Raw genomic sequence first — 21,061 nt, forward strand, 5'->3', positions numbered from 1 at the left:
TCTCCATTCAAACTGCCCGTGGGAGCTCAGGAAGGAGCCACACAACTTGCGGACAGAATGGAAGGGAAATTTCTCCATTCTCTGGCAGCACCACGACTCTGGGAATTTTGTACAATCCAGCAGAGGGAGCAAGAAATCCCAGAATGAGTGATATTAGAATTCTTGACAGTATTGATGAGTCGGATTTTTCTTGTACTCCAGTGCAGCCTTTATCTGTTACACAAGGAAGCCTTAGGGATCCAAGGGATTTATTGAGACTGGAAAAACACAGACCAAATGTTTTCTTAGTAGGGCTATTAGAGCTAGAATTAGTCCAGTTTATGCCAACACCAGAAAAGAGTTGGAAAATGCATCCAGGACAAATGATAGCAAGTTAGAGGAAACTAAAAAAAAAGAAAAAAGAAAAAAGGTAAATAGAAAAATCAAAGTGAAATTTAGCAGTAATTAATTAATATATTAGTTTAAGATAGGACAGTACTTAAATTTACTAAGGTATTTGTATTTTTAATTAATTGTTAAACTGAGGTTTATAATTAGAATATGTATCATGATATTTTAACGAAGTATAACTCCCTGGCTTAAAACTCTTTAATTATTCCCCATTACTTTCAAGTTGAAGATAATAGCTTCCTAAGTGGTTTTCTTGCCGTGTTCCTTCCCTCCCCCACTCCACACCTCATCATCTTGCTCAACACAAAAACCAGAGTGAGCTGTTTATATGGGAATTAAATCATGGCACTCGCCTGCTCAAACACCAACTTATCAGTTAGGCCAACCCTCAAAACCCTATGTAAATAGTCCCCAAACTTCAACCCTCATGCTTCCGTTTCCCTTGTCTGTTTTATTATTCTTCACAATATTAACCACCTTTGACATACTAGAAATGTGTTTATTGTTTGCCTCCCTCCCAAGGAGATTGTACCCTGATATATGGCGAATACCTGGAACAGTTAGTTCTCGGTTCAAAGTAGGCCCTCAATGGGTAGTTGTTAAAAGAATAAATAAAATCCACAATGGAAACTGGGATGCTATGCAGGCAGATTGCATTAAACTTTCATTCTCACCTCACAGTTCTCATTTTCAGCTACTCTGGCCTCCTTCAAGCTCGTGAAACATACTAATTTCCTTTTGACGTCAAGATTTCTGTTCATTCTTTTTTCCTATGTTTGGTTGCTCTTCCTCAATGTCATCCCCTGATGGGTTCCTACTTACCCTTTAAGGTCAAGCTTAAATGCTACTTTGTCAGAGAATCTATTCTTGATAAGCCCCACTACATTCAATGCTGTATGTTGTTTGTGTTCTTCCTGGAACTTAACACCCTTGCAGTCCCTATCAATGGATTGTCTTGGGAATGTTTGTCCTAATGTTTACCTCTTGTACTGAACCACAAATTCTGTGAGGGTTTGCCTTGTTCACCAGTGTATCTTCAAAGACCAGCAAATGGCCGGCACATAGTGGGAATTTGGAAAATAATATTGAATGGATACTTGAAGAGAGTGTGTTTTGATAGGAAAGAATTTAGAACAAATCAATTCCTGCTTTATGTCCTAATCACTCAAACTTGGTTAAAATGGAGTTGGTTTTTCCTCATGCCCTTTAGCTATGGGAATTACCAGGTGTTATCAGTCTGCACATTGCTAGGAACCAGATTCCTAAATGAAAAAAAATGTGCATTCCAGAGGAAAAGACTCAATTTTATAAACAACAATATCAGCTTCATATGTTAGGGAAACATGATAATTATTTCAATTTCTAGAGATTCTTTACCATACCTGTATAAACGAGGAATTATTGAAATTTAAATGGGAGAAAACATTCATGTAGGAACAATCACCAGGATGCAGTGGCTGACCTCCAAGATTCCTCCCTGGGTGGCATTACCTTAGTGAATTCACCATGGTTCTTGGTCTTACAGGTATGAAAGCCAAATTTTAAAAGTAAACACATAAATAATTAGACTCTTAGAGACAAACTTATCAGAACTAATTTGAAACTAATAGGTGAACTAGATAGCCAAGTAATTAATTTGTAAATAGGGAATATTTCTCTCTGGTGAATAAGGTGCTTATATCTCCTACTCAGGAGTTTTTTTCCATATGTAAGTATAGGGTAAGATGAAGTATTAAATCAATGGGCTGCTTAGTAACTGCATAATTAGAACAGAATGTGGCCAAAGGTCTTGAGGATGGTTCATCCAGACCTTATGAGGCTTGGTGATCAGGAACTCACAACCTCCTGGTCTCTCTTTCTGTCCCCTGGATTTTGCAGGCAGCTGGATCCTCTGAAGACAACTTGCTATGTGGCTGCTCCTTTCACATGATGTATGCTGACTGCAGATGTGACCATTTCACTAATGAAGTGATATTCTAGTATGTTCCCATGGAACTAGAAAACATTTTGCTAAGCGTTGTTTTCAAGTCATTTAATTCTCACAGGACAACCTTATTTCCCTGTTCTCTAAGTACTTGGGGAGGCCTAAGGGCTTGGGACTGCACGGAAATAAATTATTCTTATCCCCTCCTAAGGCAATCATTAGATACTACAGGGGTATTTCTAAAAGTTACTGTTCTATATTATTTTCCTACTCTAATGGGAAAAAATGCTCGGAGCTTCCCTATTCATTCTGAATAATGGCTGGCAGACTCCAGGTTATAGCCAGGAAGGCAGAGGTATGGACTATAGACAAGAGCACATGTCCAACCTCTGTAGACACATTCAGGTTCTTCCGTAGAAAAGAGATTCATCTCATTGTTTCCTTGAAACCGGAAAAGATGAGGTGGTGAAGCATGAGCGTGTGTGTGTGTGTGTGTGTGTATGTATGTATATGTGTGTATGTATTGTGTGCTCACATCCCTTCTGACATTTGGGTCACAAAGCACCATCTCCTCTTCCTTATTGTCATGCTGCCTTCCTAAATGAAAATAAGCCTACTTCAATAATATAGCTTCCTAGCTGAGCCTGACTAGTAATAAATGTTAAGGCCTCCTTCAGTGGGTAGAGATGGGGAAGTCCCTACTCTTGACAGTAGATTCGGTCAAGGAAACAGCCTTCAATTCCTCCCAGTTTAGCTCCAGGCTCTTCCTCTCTCAAAAGAATGCTCTCACAAATAGGCTGAGAAGCACCGCACAGAGGCTCTGTCTCTGCCCTTGCAAAGGGACAGTGGCAGACCAGTGAATATTAAAGCCTTTATGTGGTGCCTCCTGAGTCAGGCTGAATAGCTCTCAGCTGAAATTACAAATGGATAAAAGCTCTCTTTAGAAATGGCCCTTGGATGAAAAGTTTTGGAATTCTTAGGATTATAACCCTTCAACCAAATCCCATTATTTTCTATTTCTGCCTTTGAACTACAGGGAACGACAGAAGTAAAACCATTCTAGAGAGAAAAGAGGGGAAGTTTGCTCTGGAGGGGAAAGAAATGACTTAGTGTTCTGTCTTTGCCAAAAAAAAAGAAAAAGTCTAGTTTTTAAACAAGAGGTGTCTATGAAATGAAAGTGAGTCTCAGGGGGAAAGTTCAGATGCTGCTGTGATTAGGAACTTGGCTAGGGTGGCAGCCTCTCCATGAAGCAGGTGTGGAAGACCCAGTTGTCACGCACCATAAAAGCTTAGGCCAAGCTCTGAGTTACAAGATCAGGCAGTCAGCAATTAGACAGTGTTAGGAGACATCTCTCATTGTTCCTCTCAAAGTAACCTTTAATAATTTTTCCAGCTGTGGCTACAGGCCCTTTACTGTCCATTTTTTCCTTATTTATCATTTTATTAAGCATTTCCTGGCATTCTATCTTCACAGGGTTTTAATAGTCACTAATCGGGTAATTGTCACATTACTGCAAGGAAATTCACTACCAGTGTCATAGGATGCCAGAAGAAGGAAATGGGGGCATGGAGAGGTTAAGTGAATTGCCCAAATTCACTTAAGCCAGTAACCAGAGCATAAGGGTGAACATCCTTCGCATATGATTCCTTGTCTGTGGTGAACCCTGGGAATGGCTGGCCACTTTAATTTAAATTTTTACTTTGAGTGATTTTTTTTTTTTTGGTCACATTTGTTATCCAGTTTCTCTCCATTTTCCAGATGAGTAAGCATCATACAGAGGCTTGTATAATGATCTCCAAACAGGGGCATTCCTAGCCATCACGTTCAGAAGGTGGCACAATTTAGAAATTACTGCTGGAGGGTACTAGTAATGCAGAAAAAAATGCAAAGACATCCCCTCAGTAGAAATCTTTTATACCTCTCTGTATTACCAAAAATGCATGTATGTCCCAAATCCACTATCACAAGAAAAGTGCACATAGAAAACACTTGAGCACACACATTTGAAAATCACACACACACACACCCACGAACACATACACACAAACTTTCTTCATCCTAAAGTCCTGCTGTCTTGACTAATTACACTGTGTTAATAGGCTAAAGGGAAGATTCTGATATTAAGTCGAAACACAGAGCTAGAGATTTTAGTTCCCAACCGCAGTGGTTTGTAATATTTTCAAGAAATATACTGGAAAGAAAATTCATCTTCCAGATTTTTCCTCAGCCCCTTTTTCTTCCTTTGGAACAAACGAGATGGGCTTATGGAGTTACAAGTGGTTAATAAGTAACAGTTCCATAAGAATTATAAATATTACTAGTCAATAAAATCTTGTAAAGAAATAAGAAGTTAAGCTTTCCTATGATGCTTTGCCTTTTCTGCATTTAAGGCCTATTTTTAATTTAGGCAGAAAGAATGAACAAAGAATTATAATAGTTGGAAGATAAAGATCTTTAGTAAACTAAAGGTGGTACTAAGATTCCTTTTATTTCCCCAAATAATTTCTCAAAATAGCTTCTATAAAGGATGAAATAAAAGGTGTTTAAAATGAAATTTGGAATTAAATCTATTCAAATGGAAGAAAAAATCAAAATATAAAACATTTATTATCTTTTATCGAAAATAAGTACGAGTCAAGTACGTGAGCCTGGGATAAAGTGGTGGATAAGGCCTAAATTAATCTAAGCTAGCCTGTGGATATAAGCTTTCAATTTGAGAACTAAGCAGTGAGTATTGGCTAAGCAGTAGGTGGAAACGGGAAGTGGAGTGGACAGAGGAGTATTCCAAAAGGAAGGAATGGCATGTCTGGAAGATCAGGAGAAGAGAGAAGGAGTAACACAAGGATGGAAGACATTCAGTATTGCTGCTGTACTGTGTATGAATGGTAGGTAAAGCGTACATACAAAGAAAGACTGGAAAGGGAGGCAGGACAGACCAAGAAGGGACTCTCAGTCATTTGTCCTGGGGCTCATTTAGATGGGGAGAGAGAGGGTGGACCTCATTTCCCTCCATCAACTGGTAAAACTATACAAGAAATCAGAAGGATGTGCCATCCATTCTTCACTTATTATTTAAGCAATATGAGGCCTCAGTTGCAGAGTTTACAAAATGGTGATGATTCAAAAGTGGCTTTCCAAGTCGATTCATAATGGGACATAAATTAATCTTGAGATGCGTCAGAAACCACCATCCACAGACAGCAGACTCCTTGCACCATCACTAATTATAGTCTCTTCTCCTTCCACACAATTTGTCCTGGTATTTTAATCACCCTCACCCACTTCCAAGGCTCCAAATCCAAAGTGTCAGGACTCCAACCTGAGTTATCAGTCAGTCTCCACTTAGCCTGTGGCTTTGCAGAGTCTTGGCTCTACAGGACCTGGAGCTGAGTGTTCTTGGTCTGAGAATTGACTCAAGTCTGTTTAGTGAGGGATTATGATTTTTTCATTGTGGCAGTTAATACCAGCCTTATCTTACCTATTCTTGGTATATTTTTGTTTACATAAGTCAAACAGTATCTTTGTTGACTTCCCATCTGTGTTAGCCCTAGGAACACTGTGGCCTATTATCATTACCATAGATCCCTGTATCAGGGCTGGCTTCGTGGATGTGCAATGGAAGAGGGACCCATGATTAGAAGGGTTCCATATTGGTTTAAATACTCTCCTGTTGCCACTTAAAAACTTTAATAATTTTGAACAGGGAGCCAGAATTTTCACATTACACTGGGCCCTACAAATTATGCAGTGGACCCTGTTCTATGTTTAAAAGCCAGCAGGATGCTTTTGCAGCCATTTTTTCCTTTAACTTACACCTCCCATGCCTCTGATGGCTAAATGATTTACCTGGTTTCTGCTGTTCCGGAATCCCACTATCCCCACTGACTTTAGAGAACCCATAGCAGCACCTCTTATAGTCCACTCTTGCCTTTATAAGACCGCCACTACTGAGATTCTCAGCCAAGTGGATGCCCCCTCACTTGCATATTTCTTATTGCCTTAGTGAAGGGAGTGTAGTCTGGGACTTTCCAGGGAATATACGTAACAGGTGTGTTCTCAGGTCTAATACAATAAATCCATTATTTCACACTGCATCTCTCAGAGCCTTTTAAATCCTTCCTTGATACTGGTCAAGGCAGCCAGGTATATTCACCTCTGTTACTGTAGGTCATCATTTTTATCTAAGCTTCATGTTAGCACCAACCCCACCCCCCAATCCCAGGTGTCCTGGCCAAGACATTAAATCCTGTGTCACAGGACAGTGTCCTTATATCAATAAATATCTCTCATCCAGACTTATACTTCACTCCCCATTCCTAGTCCAGAACCTCAGGGTCCATTTTCAAGCATATTACAGTGACATTTGCAACATATTGGCCAGATCCTTTAGCTCTTTTATTGAATAACACACTTCTTCCCATAATACAGATAGTATTTCCCAATGGGGCTATGCTGAAACTTGTCTTTAGTTACTGGTCTAAATGCAGTGAAGGCAGCAGGGCACAGATCTTGAGTAAGTCAAGCATGATCCTATGAGGCAATAGTCTCAAATGCAACCTCTATGTGGCCTCCAAGTCAGGGGAAGCTGCTCTCTGTTAGCAAGTAAGGCATGCGTGTCAACACATTTTCATCTGTGTTGACCCAGATGTCTCCATTGAGGCTTTAGGGTCCTTTCCAGCACCCTAGCCAAGCACAGGAAGCTTGCTGGGGCTTTGTTTTTTTGTCTGGTTGGTTGCTTGGTTGGGTTTTCTTTTTTCTTTTTTTTTTTTTAATTCTACTACTCTGCTAATCAAATCACGGTCATGATTTTCAGAAGAGTCTCTCCTGCAACAAGAATTTGGGTGTCTTTAAATGCAGCCATACATTTTTGGATTTCATACCATGCTTTAGGCTGATAACTGGTTTATCTGAGCTTATCATTTACTTCCTTCCAAGCTCTTATGGCAGGTAGCAAAAACCAACTCCTCCAGAGTTTTTATAATTGTCATTTTCACCATGTCTCTAAAATGCACTAAACAGAGCATTCCCTTCTATCTAAGTCTCATCCCACCACAGGTGAGTGTCTAATATTTCTGTGCTATAACGTGCCAGGCATAAACATCACTCCACTCATTAATGGCAATGATGTCCTTGTCTCACACAGCCAGTGAAGGATCCAATTCCAGAATCACATTCTAAGAACTGCCTTCCTATAAAAAAAAAAAAAGAACTGGCTTCCTAGGACTACTTTCAGGTATCAGCTGTCTTCATTTATCCTTCAGAAGCAGATCCTGAGACTAGGATTCAAGTTCAAGTAGTTTATTTGTTTGAACGATACCAGGAAACACTAGAGAGGAGTGAAAACGTAATACAGAGGTGGGAGAGAAGCCAATCAAAGGTGTTATCCCTGGAAAGCTTAATCCCACTGGGCAACTATGGTGCAGTGTGGGGGGTATGTGTCTCAGACTTATCCCACATAAAGTTTGAGCCAGCACGGATAGTCATCTACCGGCTCAATTTTCCTCCAATGCCCTTCAGTCATTAGTGAGTATGGCTTGGGATTCCAGAATTGTTCATGGCTCATTAATCCCCTGGCACTTCTGTCCTGCACCTTTCCTACACCATACATGCACACACATGCACACACACACACACACACACACACACACACACACACAGGAGGCACCAATGGCCCAAGAAAGCCGTCAGGCAAAGAATAGCATGTTCTCACAGTTGGAAATGAATCCCAGAGACACAGAAACAGTAGATTCCAGGAGTTTATGGACAGGACACTGAAATTATCTGCTTTAGTTTTCTTTTAAACAAAGCCTTAAGGCTTTATATTCATTTAGAGTCCTTCAAATCTGATCTCTCCACTACTCAATTATTATAGAATTATTAATTTAAAAAAATGTACTTTTTTTTGTGCATTGCAAGGTTTTATATCACGCAGCTCTTAACATCTATTTGTTAAATGAACATATGAATGGTATTTTTTAATTGGAGAGAGAGTTCATCTTGAAGCTACTGTGAACTTCAAGAGACTGAATTGAAAGGCACAAAATGCTCTAGTCATTGAGAATTAGGTAACTGGAGTTTTACCATGTATTGTTTTAACTCATCAAACTGATGACAAACATTTTTTTGATTGTAAAAATTTCAAATATGTTAATACATATGTAGAAATGCCTCTGAATTGGTTAATATGTAATTTCATTTATTCAACAAATATTTGTTGGCTGTATGCTTGACATTGATTTAGGATGAAGTGTGTGTGTGTGTGTGTGTGTGTGTGTGTGTTTTATGTTTATTCATATGATAGAGCTCTAAAATGCTACAATGCACTGTATTTACTTAGAACCCAACATTTAAATGAAATCACAACAATATATTATTTAACCATCTCAATCAGACTATTTTTCAAAGAAAATATAAACCTAAAGCAGGGCTAACACTATAGTAATAATTAAGCTCTATCAGTAAGTGATTTGGGGAAAAAATGAACAAGATAGACAAAGGAGACTAAGCAAGCTGAGTGATGAATGAGATGACATTAAAATTTCTGAGAGAGAACATAGGTCATACTAAACACAGAAACGGGAGATTCATTTTGGTACATAAAAATGTGGTATCTCCATTCATAGGAACTACACCCTGCATTTGCTCTATTACAAAGCTATTAACTTCTATTAAAATAAAAATTAAATTCTCAAGCTGGAAGAAGCTTATGGAATTAATTATGATGATATGTGAAGGGAAAGAGGAGGTGTTTCCATGGGGCTGCAAATGTATGAGAGGAAATGAATAGAATGGAAGAAGCTTCTCCATTTGGGATTTGTCAAAGACTTTCCAGGAGGAATTATTCAGATAGTTTAGAGATGGGATGTTTGTTTTTTTACCTATAAAATAAATTGTGTCAGGTAATTTCATGTAGGTTGTAAATATGAGTTTCTTTTCTATACCTTCCCACAATTCTTTGTGTGTTTTTACCACGACACCCTACGGAGATTTGTGAGCGGGTGTGTGGACTTTTTCCTGACGGAATGATCTCAGAGGATCAGGCTTCACAATGGGATGAAAATGAACCCTCTAAGTGGCTTTCAATCAAACAGAAAAAAAAAAAAAATGAAGTGAAAAACGTGTGACACAAAGTATTACAGATAGAACTCAGAGATTTCTAAAAAGAACTCTAAACTCAAATCATCAAAGGCAACATCTGAATGCTGATTATGGGAATTTGTTTCTTTTTTCCATATTCACACATTCACTGACTGCTCCTTCACTTTCCTCCCTGTTTATCTGTTTGCCAGAAAGACAGATCAACTAATCATAAACAATGGGGGAAATGGCAGTTTAAAAGCAATAAAGTAAAAAAAAAAGTCATGAAAAGAATTGAAATCAAAAGATAAATGTTTATAATATAGTGCAGTGCAGGGGGTAATCCAGGCAGACTCGATCAGACACAGGGCCATGATAGTGACTTTATTAAAGTCTTCAAAAAGTCTTTGGGGACTTGGACAAAAAGAAGTCACCAGAGGCTTTAAATGTGTTATATGCAGTGACTACAACTGCGTTTCACACCAACAGACTGTGGCTTATTAAAAACACAGACATTGGCCAAATTGTCATGCTATTTTGCTGAAGGATGTATAAAACTCATGCGACACACAATAGATGAGAACAGGACTACAGTGATATTCAAATCACACCAGGTACATGATGATCCCTAGTTCCAGATAATGTTAATTTTGCAAGTGCTTGCTAAAAGTGAATTTAATTTTTATGACTTAATAGGGTACACAAAACCTTAATAACATGTAAGAATGTTCAAGCCTCTCATAGTGCAGACTTCAAGTATGAGCAAAAATTACTCAAGGTTTTAGGACGGTCTCCAAACCTTAGAACAAACACCCCATGAGATCTTTAATGTCATTACAAAGCAAAGGAGTCTAAGTTTATAAGTTCTCATCTGAAACACCCTAACACAGTGAAGTACGTGCTGGTTGATTTATCCCTTCTGGAAGAATGAAAGGTTGCGTTGGACCTGGTGAGATTTTAACCTGTGATCCTAGAGAATCTTCCAGAGCTTCAAACCTGAAGTTTGATGTGTAACCTACTGGTTTAAAGGGACCTACATATTAGTACTGGAGAGTCTGACATAATGGGTGGGTACATCAGACATCAGAAAGAGCAATTTAGTCAGCAAGATACCTGTATTCCCTGTTCTAATCATAAAAAAAAGATGATCTTTCCAAGAGCTACCACAAGGAGAATTTCCATACATACTGAGTGAGAGCAAATCATGATGTTGGAATTTTCCTTTATGGAGCTTCAGGCTCAATTTAGAAAAAAAATCCTTACTTATTTCTGAGAATGTAATGCCTTATTAGCAGAATGTTTGTGATGATGTATGTTATGTTCAAATTTGAATGATGTTATTGTTGTATATACATCATTCTTGAGTTCAAAGTGTGGTGATCTTATTTATCTTGAATTAATTAATATTCCTCAGTATCATAGTTTGTTATTACATGGATTCAGATAGATAAATGGTGTTCTCTGAAACACAACTTAGCATACTAAATGACACTCGATGAACTGCTATAGCAGTGGTTCTTATTAAGAGGAGTTTTATAAATGACATTTACACCCATCACTACTCCACACTACCTGTTTCAACAAGAGACCAAAATCCCAGCCAGTAGAATAGACTTTCTTCCTTTCCTGGCTGCTGTTTTTGAGCCAAGCCTCCTGAATACATTATTTTTCACATTTTATGCTTGTAAGCTATTTTCTTTTGTGGAAGGTGGGGAGGAACAGGGGAAGAGAGGAATTTTTAGAGGGTAAAAAACAAGACCAAGTCTTTTGGAGTATGGTATAAATCTCAGTATAACCAAGGTTTGTTTTTTTTTTTTTTTTTTTTTTTCTAATCAGAAACAGTATTAATTGTTGTGACTACTTACTGGTTAAATTCTATTTTTTTCAGCCACTATTACCAATTTCTGCCCAAATGATTAAATTTGCTTTGAAGTTAATCCAATGTGGATTTATCAAACAAACAGACAGCTAGGAAAAAAAAAAAAAATCACCCTATCTTGTATTTCTTTTTTCTTTTTATCTCTGCTCTTCTCTTTTTACCATGCTACTGCGCTTCTCAAAATAATGAGTCTACTTTTAAAATAATGGTTTTTGTATTGCTATTAATACCAGAAATAAAAAAGTAAATTTTACTAAATTTAACATGTATAATGTCTTCCCATTTCCCCTACTCTCCCTACAAAAAAGAATTACACCTCAAAAGAGAACAGTAACACATCTACATATTGCACATCAGTGCAATTCACTGAAAGAAGATTTTGTTAGAAGTTGCCATTTTGCATCTTGGCTGATTTAACTGCCTAGTGACTAGTCTACCCACTTAAAATGTATATTGAAAGAATAAAGTTCTTCCTCCTATGCCTATGATTGCACATTACTTACTGTACTTAGGGCTGCCAGATTAAATACAGGATACCTAGTTAAATTTGAATTTTAGATAAAGAATAAAGAACTTTTTAGTATATATATATATATGTCTCCAATATTGTATGGGACATATTTACACTAAAAATTAGTATTTGTAATTTGAAATTAAACTTTGAGTCCTGTATATTTATTTCCTAAATCTGGCAATCCTCACTGTGCTCAAAGATGAAATTAAAGGGTTTGAATGACCTGAAAAGTGAGCAGTATTTTTGATAGTGCAAGGATTTTGCAGAGTTTTTATCTATAATTTTAATAAACTGCTGCTCAAGACTTTGATTAAACAAATTGTTTTTTAACTATTGATACTTATCTTGATGATTACCCACGTATGGATGTTCCTTTTGCAAATCTTAAATACTTTGGTATTAAGGATTGTTATTTTGATCCTGTATCCATGTCTGTTGGCCATTATGGTAAAACTCAGATTTTATTTGGGTAGTGCCAGGCCAGACGTGGTTATAGTCACAGAAAATGTTTTAGGACTACAAAGAGTGTGGTTTTCTCAAAATTCCTCCTTGGCTCTTCCAACACTAACAAAATGGGAATATTGTTGGCAAGAAAAGGATGTATCTCAGATCCCTAAATCATGAGTAGACAAACCTCAGAAACTGGCTGAAACTGGGAATTAGAAGCCTATTCCTGCACTCTGTGTTTTTTATCTTTACTCTTCCCAGTGTTGGCTTCCATCTTTTCCTTACAGACTCCTCTCAGCTCTTCATACCACATGATGAAACTGTGACACCCCAAAATTCTGACTTTATATGTATGGGTGCATCCATTGTCAAAGCCTCCATTTCAGTTCCAACTCCTTAGGAATAAAAACTATCACTGTTCTAACAAGGAACAGATGAACATCTCTGTGTTAATAAGCTATGGTCAGGGGTGATGTCATCAAGTAAGTGCCTAACTGATGGTGACTCACCCCTGATGGAGAGCAGCACTTGTAGAAAAGACCAGCCATTAGCATGCAGGCTGGGAAGATACCCCAGTAGGTACCCATTCCAAGTACTATGGAAGAGAAGTTTACAAGTAAACTGAAATTCAACATAAGTTCTGTGGCATAGAATGAGGCCAGGCTTGGGTAGGTTGATGGAACTTAGGGAGCCTCTGGGAATAAGGAAAGCACCATGAAAACTTGGCCTTATAACAGAACTCGTAGAGGTACTGATCTCAGGGTGGCTTCAACCTGAAGCAGTTTGAAGCAGGATGTCAGTTCCCAGCCAGAGATTGAAGTCAGTCTGCAGCAGTGAGAGCTCTGAATCCTAGTCTAGTGGCTTGTGGAAATGAGTTCCCACAAAGATGGAAAATAGTGAAACAAGTAAAGTGAAAACAATTAAAGCATTTATTAGGAGAAAATATTACATGTGACTAGGCACATGGGTGGACTCAGAGAGAGTTGCGCCCTCCAGTTAATTTGAATCACTTATATGGGGCATTTCTTCTGGGTTTTCTTTGGCCAATCATCTTTCTTTGCTTATCTCTGAGTGGGTATTTGGTTTATCTCAGGGTCCTCCCTGGTGTGCACATGCATCTCTTAGCCAAGATGGATTCTAGTGAAGAAGCTTATGGGTAGGTTGATATCACCTACTAGAGGGTGATGTTCCCTCCCTTGTTGACCTTCAAGGAACCTTTCTGCACATGTGTAGTCAGGAAGGTCTCCTTGACCTCAAGAATGAGAAATATGTGATCTCTTATCTGGGCAAGGCTTAGCTTCTTTTCCTCTTCATCTTGGAGTATCTGTCCACAAGAGATGAATTCCAGCTGTTCATCCTGGGAATCAGTCTATCTCCTGCCTCAATACTGCATATTTCAAAGATAGGCAAAGGTGATGTTTTAAATACTTCTTCTTCCAGTGTTTTACTTTAATGTCAAACTGAAATTTCAATTTAAAATGATTTGTTTTACAATTTTGAGTAGACATACACATACATATCCCCAAACATACTTAATATGGGAAAGACAGTATGCTAAGTGTTCTGAAGCTGTTTTAGAAAGGGGCAAGGGGGTAGTATATAGATCTTGTGTTTTTAGATTTAGGTATTTGTTCATGACTGTATAAGTTAGAACAGTTTTGTTTGCTCAATACAACAGTGACTGACAAGCCTCTTAGATAGCCTCATCCACCAGAGGGTAGACAGCAGAAGCAAGAAGAACTACAATCCTGCAGCCTGTGGAACAAAAAACATATTCACAGAAACATAGACAAGATGAAAAGGGAGAGGTCTATGTACCAGATGAAGGAACAAGATAAAACCCCAGAGAAACAACTAAATGAAGTGGAGATAGGCAACCTTCCAGAAAAAGAATTCAGAATAATGATAGTGAAGATGATCCAGGACCTCGGAAAAAGAATGGAAGCAAAGATCGAGAAGATCCAAGAAATGTTTAACAAAAACCTAGAAGAATTAAAGAACAAACAAACAGAGATGAACAATACAATAACTGAAATGAAAAATACACTATAAGGAGCAAATAGCAGAATAACTGAGGCAGAAGAACGGATAAGTGACCTGGAAGACAGATGGTGGAATTCACTGCTGCAGAGCAGAATAAAGAAAAAAGAATGAAAAGAAATGAAGACAGCCTAAGAGACTTCTGGGACAACATTAAATGCAACAACATTCACATTATAGGGGTCCCAAAAGGGTAAGAGAGAGAGAAAGGACCTGAGAAAATATTTGAAGAGATTATAGTAGAAAACTTCCATAACATAGGAAAGGAAAGAGCCACCCAAGTCCAGGAAGTGCAGAGAGTCCCATACAGAATAAACCCAAGGAGAAACACACCGAGACACATAGTAATCAAATTGGCAAAAATTAAAGACAAATAAAAATTATTGAAAACAGCAAGGGAAAAATGACAAATAACATACAAGAGAATTCCCATAATGTTAACAGCAGAAACTCTGCAAGCCAGAAGGGAGTGGCATGACATATTTAAAGTGATGAAAGGGAAGTACCTACAACCAAGATTACTCTACTTGGCAAGGATCACAGTCAGATTCGATGGAGAAATCAAAAGCTTTACAGACAAGCAAAAGCTAAGAGAATACAGCACCACCAAACCAACAAATGCTAAAGGAGCTCCTCTAAGTGGGAAACACAAGAAAAGGACCTACGAACACAAACCCATTACAACTGAGAAAATGGTAATAGGACCATACATATTGATAATTACCTTAAACGTGAATGGATTAAATGCTCCAACCAAAAGACACAAGCTCACTGAATGGATACAAATACAAGACCCATATATATGCTGTCTACAGGAGACCCACTTCAGACCTAGGGACACATACAGATGGAAAGTGAGGGGATGGAAAAAGATATTCCATGCAAATGGAAATCAAAAGAAAGCTGGAGTAGCAATATGCATATCAGATAAAATAGACTTTAAAATAAAGAATGTCACAAGAGACAAGGAAGGACACTACATAATGATCAATGGATCAATCCAAGAAGAAGATATAACAATTATAAATATATATGCACCCAACATAGGAGCACCTCAATACATAAGGCAACTGCTAACAACTGTAAAAGAGGAAATCAACATTAACACAATAATAGTGTAGGACCTTAACACCTCACTTACACCAATGGACAGATCATCCAAACAGAAAATTAAAAAGGAAACACAAGCTTTAAATGACACAATAGACCAGTTAGATTTAATTGATATTTATAGACCATTCCATCCAAAAACAGCAGATTACTCTTCTCAAGTGCACATGGAACATTCTCCAGGATAGGTCACATCTTGAGTCATAAATCAAGCCTCAGTAAATTTAAGAAAATTGAAATCACATCAAGCATCTTTTCTGACCACAATGCTATGAGATTAGAAATCAATTACAGGGAAGAAAAACGTAAAAAACACAAACACATGGAGGCTAAAATATATGTTACTAAATAACCAGGAGATTACTGAAGAAATCAAAAAGGAAATAAAAAAATACATAGAAAAAAATGGCAATGACAACACGACATCCAAAACCTATGAGATGCAGGAAAAGCAGTTCTAAGAGGGAAGTTTATAACAATACAATCCTACCTCAAGAAACAGCAAACATCTCAAATAAACAATCTAACCTTACTCCTAATGGAACTAGAGAAAGAAGAACAAACAAAACCCAGAGTTAGTAGAAGGAAACAAATCATAAAGATCAGAGCAGAAATAAATGAAATAGAAAAAAAGAAACAATAGCAAAGATCAATAAAACTAAAAGCTGGTTCTTTGAGAAGATAAACAAAATTGATAAACCATTAGCCAGACTCATCAAGAAAAATAGGCCGAGGACTCAAATCAATAAAATTAGAAATGAAAAAGGAGAAGTTACAACAGACAGTGCAGAAATACAAAGCATCCTAAGAGACTACTACAAGCAACTTTATGCAAATAAAATGTACAACGTGGAAGAAATGGACAAATTCTTAGAAAGGTATAAACTTCCAAGACTGAACCAAGAAGAAATAGAGAATATGAAGCGACCAATCACAAGTAATGACATTGAAACTGTGATTAAAATTCTTCCAACAGGGCTTCCCTGGTGGTGCAGTGGTTGGGAGTCCACCTGCCGATGCGGGGGGCGTGGGTTCATGCACCGGTCTGGGAGGATCCCACGTGCCATGGAGCAGCTGGGCCCATGGGCCCTGGCTGCTGGGCCTGCACGTCCGGAGCCTGTGCTCCACGGCGGGGGAGGCCACGGCAGTGAGAGGCCCGCGTACCACAAAACAAAACAAAACCAAACAAAACAAACAAAACAAAACAAAACAAAACAAACAAAACAAAAGTCTTCCAACAAACTAAAGTGTAGGACCAGATGGCTTCACAGGTGAATTCTATCAAACATTTAGAGAAGAGCTGAGACCCATCCTTCTCAAACTCTTCCAAAAAATTGCAGAGGAAGGAACACTCCCAAACTCATTCTATGAGACCACTATCACCCTGATACCCAAACCAGACAAAGATACTGCAAAAAAAGAAAATAACAGACCAATATCACTCATGAATATAGATGCAAAGAAACTCAACAAAATACTAGCAAACAGAATCTAACAACACATTAAACGGATCATACACCATGATCAAGTGGGATTTATCCCAGGGATGCAAGGATTCTTCAATATAGGCAAATCAATCAATGTGATGATAGACCATATTAACAAATTGAAGAAGAAAAACCATATGATTATCTCAATAGATGCAGAAAAAGAGTTTGACAAAATTCAAAACCTATTTATGATAAAAACTCTACAGAAAATGGGCATAGGGGAGCCTACCACAACATAATGAAGACCATATATGACAAACCCCCAGCAAACATCATTCTCAATGGTGAAAAACTGAAAGCATTTCCTCTAAGATCAGGAACAAGATAAGGATGTTCACTCTCGCCACTATTATTGAACATAGTTTTGGAAGTCCTAGCCACGGCAATCAGAGAAGAAAAATTAGTAAAAGGAATCTAAATTGGAAAAGAAGTAAAACTGTCACTGTTTGCAGATGACATGATACTATACATAGAGAATCCTACAGATGCCACCAGAAAGCTACTAGAGCTAATCAATGAATTTGGTAAAGTTGCAGGATAAAAAATTGATTCACAGAAATCTATGGAATTCCTATACTCTAATGATGAGAAATCTGAAAGAGAAATTAAGGAAACACTCCCATTTATCACTGCAATAAAAAAGAATAAAATACCTAAGACTAAACCTACCCAGGGAGACAGAAGACCTGTATGCAGAAAACTATAAGAAACTGATGAAATAAATTAAAGATGATACAAACAGATGGAGAAATATACCATGTTCTTGGATTGGTAGAATCAATACTGTGAATATGACTATACTACCCAAAGCAATCTACAGATTCAGTGCAATCCCCATCAAATTACCAATGGCATTTTTTACAGAACTAGAACAAAAAAATCTTAAAATTTGTGTGGAGACACGAAAGACCCCTAATACCCAAAACAGTCTTGAGGGAAATAAATGGAGCTGGAGGAATCAGACTCCCTGACTTCATACTACAATACAAAGCTACAGTAATCAAGACAACATGATACTGGCACAAAAACAGAAATATAGATCAGTGGAACAGGATAGAAAGCCCAGAGATAAACCCACGCACCTATGGTCAACTAATCTATGACAAAGGATGCAAGGATATACAATGGAGAAAAGACAGTCTCTTCAATAAGTGGTGCTGGGAAAACTGGACAGCTACATGTAAAAGAATGAAATCAGAACACCCCCTAACACCATACACAAAAATAAACTCAAAATGGACTAATGACCTAAATGTAAGTCTAGACACTATAAAACTCTTAGAGGAAAACATAGGAATAACACTCTTTGACATAAATCACAGCAAGACCTTTTTTGAACCACCTCCTAGAGTAATGGAAATAAAAACAAAAATAAACAAATGGGACCTAATGAAACTTAAAAGCTTTTGCACAGCAAAAGATACTACAAACAAGACGAAATGACAACCCTCAGAATGCGAGAAAATATTTGCAAACGAATCAAAGGACAAAGGATTAATCTCCAAAATATGTAAACAGCTCATGCAGCTGAATATCAAAAAAACAAACAACACAATCCAAAAATGGGCAGAAGACCTAAATAGATATTTCTCCAAAGAAGACATACAGATGGCCAAGAAGCACATGAAAAGCTGCTCAACATCACTAATTATTAGAGAAATGCAAATCAAAACTGCAATGAGGTATCACCTCATACCAGTTAGAATGGGCATCATCAGAAAATCTACAAACATCAAATGCTGGAGAGGGTGTGGAGAAAAGGGAACCCTCTTGCACTGTTGGTGGGAATGTAAATTGATACAACCACTATGGAGAACGGTATGGAGGTTCCTTAAAAAACTAAATATAGAATTACCATATGACCCAGCAATCCCACTACTGGGCATATACCCAGAGAAAACCATAATTCAAAAAGACACATGCACCCCAGTGTTCATTGCAGCACTATTTACAATGGAAGTAACCTAAATGCCCACTGACAGACGAATGGATAAAGAAGATGTGGTACATATATACGCTGGAATATTACTCAGTCATGAAAAGGAAAAAAATTGGGTCATTTGTAGAGACATGGATGGATCTAGAGACTGTCATACAGAGTGAAGTAAGTCAGAAAGAGAAAAACAAATATCGTATATTAACACATATATGTGGAACATAGAAAAATGGTACAGATGAACCGGTTTGTAGAGCAGAAATTGAGACACAGATGTAGAGAACAAACATATGGAGACCAAGGGGGAAAGTGGCAATGGGGGTGGTGGTGGTGTGATGAATTGGGAGATTGGGATTAACATGTATACACTGATGTGTATAAAATGGATGACTAATAAGAACCTGCTGTATAAAATAATAAATAAAATAAAATTCAAAACTTCAAAAAAAATTATAAGGTGTCTTGGTATTTGTGTTATAACATTAAATATATATATATAACAATGACCTAATAACAGTTTCCTTTAATATTTTTAGAAGAAAAACTAGCTATTACCTTATTAGCTTGTTTAGAAATAAGACATAGTATTTTTATTTCATTAAACTTTGGTAATATTTTTGGTACTTTTAGATCCAGCACTCATGTGAAGTTACAATTTAAAATCTTAAAGAGACTGCTGTCTGCAATATCTTGCTAATTCTTATAGGAGCTTTCATTAATAATAGCCAAAGGCAGCTATAGCAGTTAAAGGAAAGAGACTGAATTAAATTTTTAAGGTGAGACTAACTACTGTTGAAATATATTTTAGGTTTGTGGAGGCAAACTAACTGTAGTTAATGATAACCATGTACGAGGCACTGTTCTAGGCCCTTCATGCCTGGCACACTTAAATATTACCTTAAGTATTAACTCATTTAAACCTCAAAACAATGCTGTGAGGAAGATGCTATTATTCTAATCTTTCAGATGAGGAATCTGAGGCACAGAGAAGATAGGAGGTTCTCCAAGGACACACATCCTGTAGGTGGTGGAGCCGGGGTTTCACTCCAGGCAGTCTAGCTCTGTGGTACTTTCTCTTTATACCACTGCATGCTCTCACTTAATCAAGGCATTAGCACATTGATTAAATCATAAGCACAATATCTTTTTAAAAAGCATTGATATAGATGTTCATCCTTCAAAATAGGCATTAGGCTTATTTGTTTCATTTTTTTTTTTAATTTTTGCGGTACGGTGTCCTCTCACTGTTGTGGCCTCTTTCGTTGCGGAGCACAAGCTCCGGACGCGCAGTCTCAGCAGCCATGGCTCAACGGGCCCAGCCGCTCCGCGGCATGTGGGATCCTTCCAGACCGGGGCACGAACCCGCGTCCCCTGTATCGGCAGGCGGCCTCTCAACCACTGCGCCACCAGGGAAGCCCTGTTTCTTATGTTTAATGTGTCCATATGACATATTTCCCTTTCCATGTTCTTTTACTTTTGAATAAATATTTATTATATTAAACAAAATGCAGCACCAAAAAAAAAAAAAATGTAAACACAGGATAATTCTGACAATATATTCAAAATTTATTCTTAAGAAATCATGCAAGAAAAAGGTATATTTAAATAATATCAAATGTTCTTACCATCATTTACTTAAACATCAGAGATACATTATCTTATAGCAAGCTAATAGCACTCTTATAAAAGCTGTTTTCTCAATCTGATTTCTCTTTAATTAATGGCTGGTGATATTTATGCTAATAAAAGTATCTGGTATATGACTGGGAGATTCTTTTTAACATGAAAAATTATATGACCTGACACTGTTCCAAGAAATAATCACTTTAATAATGATAGATAAAATTCTGCTTATTAAAAATAGCATAAACAACTGTTCTTTATTTTGGCAACAGCCTCAAAGTCATCAATTATACTTCAAATTCACTCTAAGTTATAAAACTTATCTTGGAATAAGTTTGTATGATTACATAATTTCTATAAACTTAAAACCTCCTTTCCACCTCCCCCAAGCTCTAATAAAACAGGCAAATATACATCTCAATGACAGATTAAGGCTTTTTGGTAGCTAAGCCTAATTAAAATGGCAACATTCCAATGGTTTCTTTACCAGGGAGCAAGGATATCTGTAAGGGATAAAAAGATACCAAGCATTTTGATGCATTTGTTTCCAGTGTTTAAATGTGGCAACAGAAAACATGGATTGATACTGGCTCAGCTACAAGCAACATTTGAGTTAGATGTTTAAAAAGAA

The sequence above is a fragment of the Neophocaena asiaeorientalis genome, unplaced genomic scaffold (genome assembly GCF_003031525.2).
Source record: "Neophocaena asiaeorientalis asiaeorientalis breed wild unplaced genomic scaffold, Neophocaena_asiaeorientalis_V1.1 scaffold15, whole genome shotgun sequence".
NCBI lineage: Eukaryota > Metazoa > Chordata > Mammalia > Artiodactyla > Phocoenidae > Neophocaena > Neophocaena asiaeorientalis.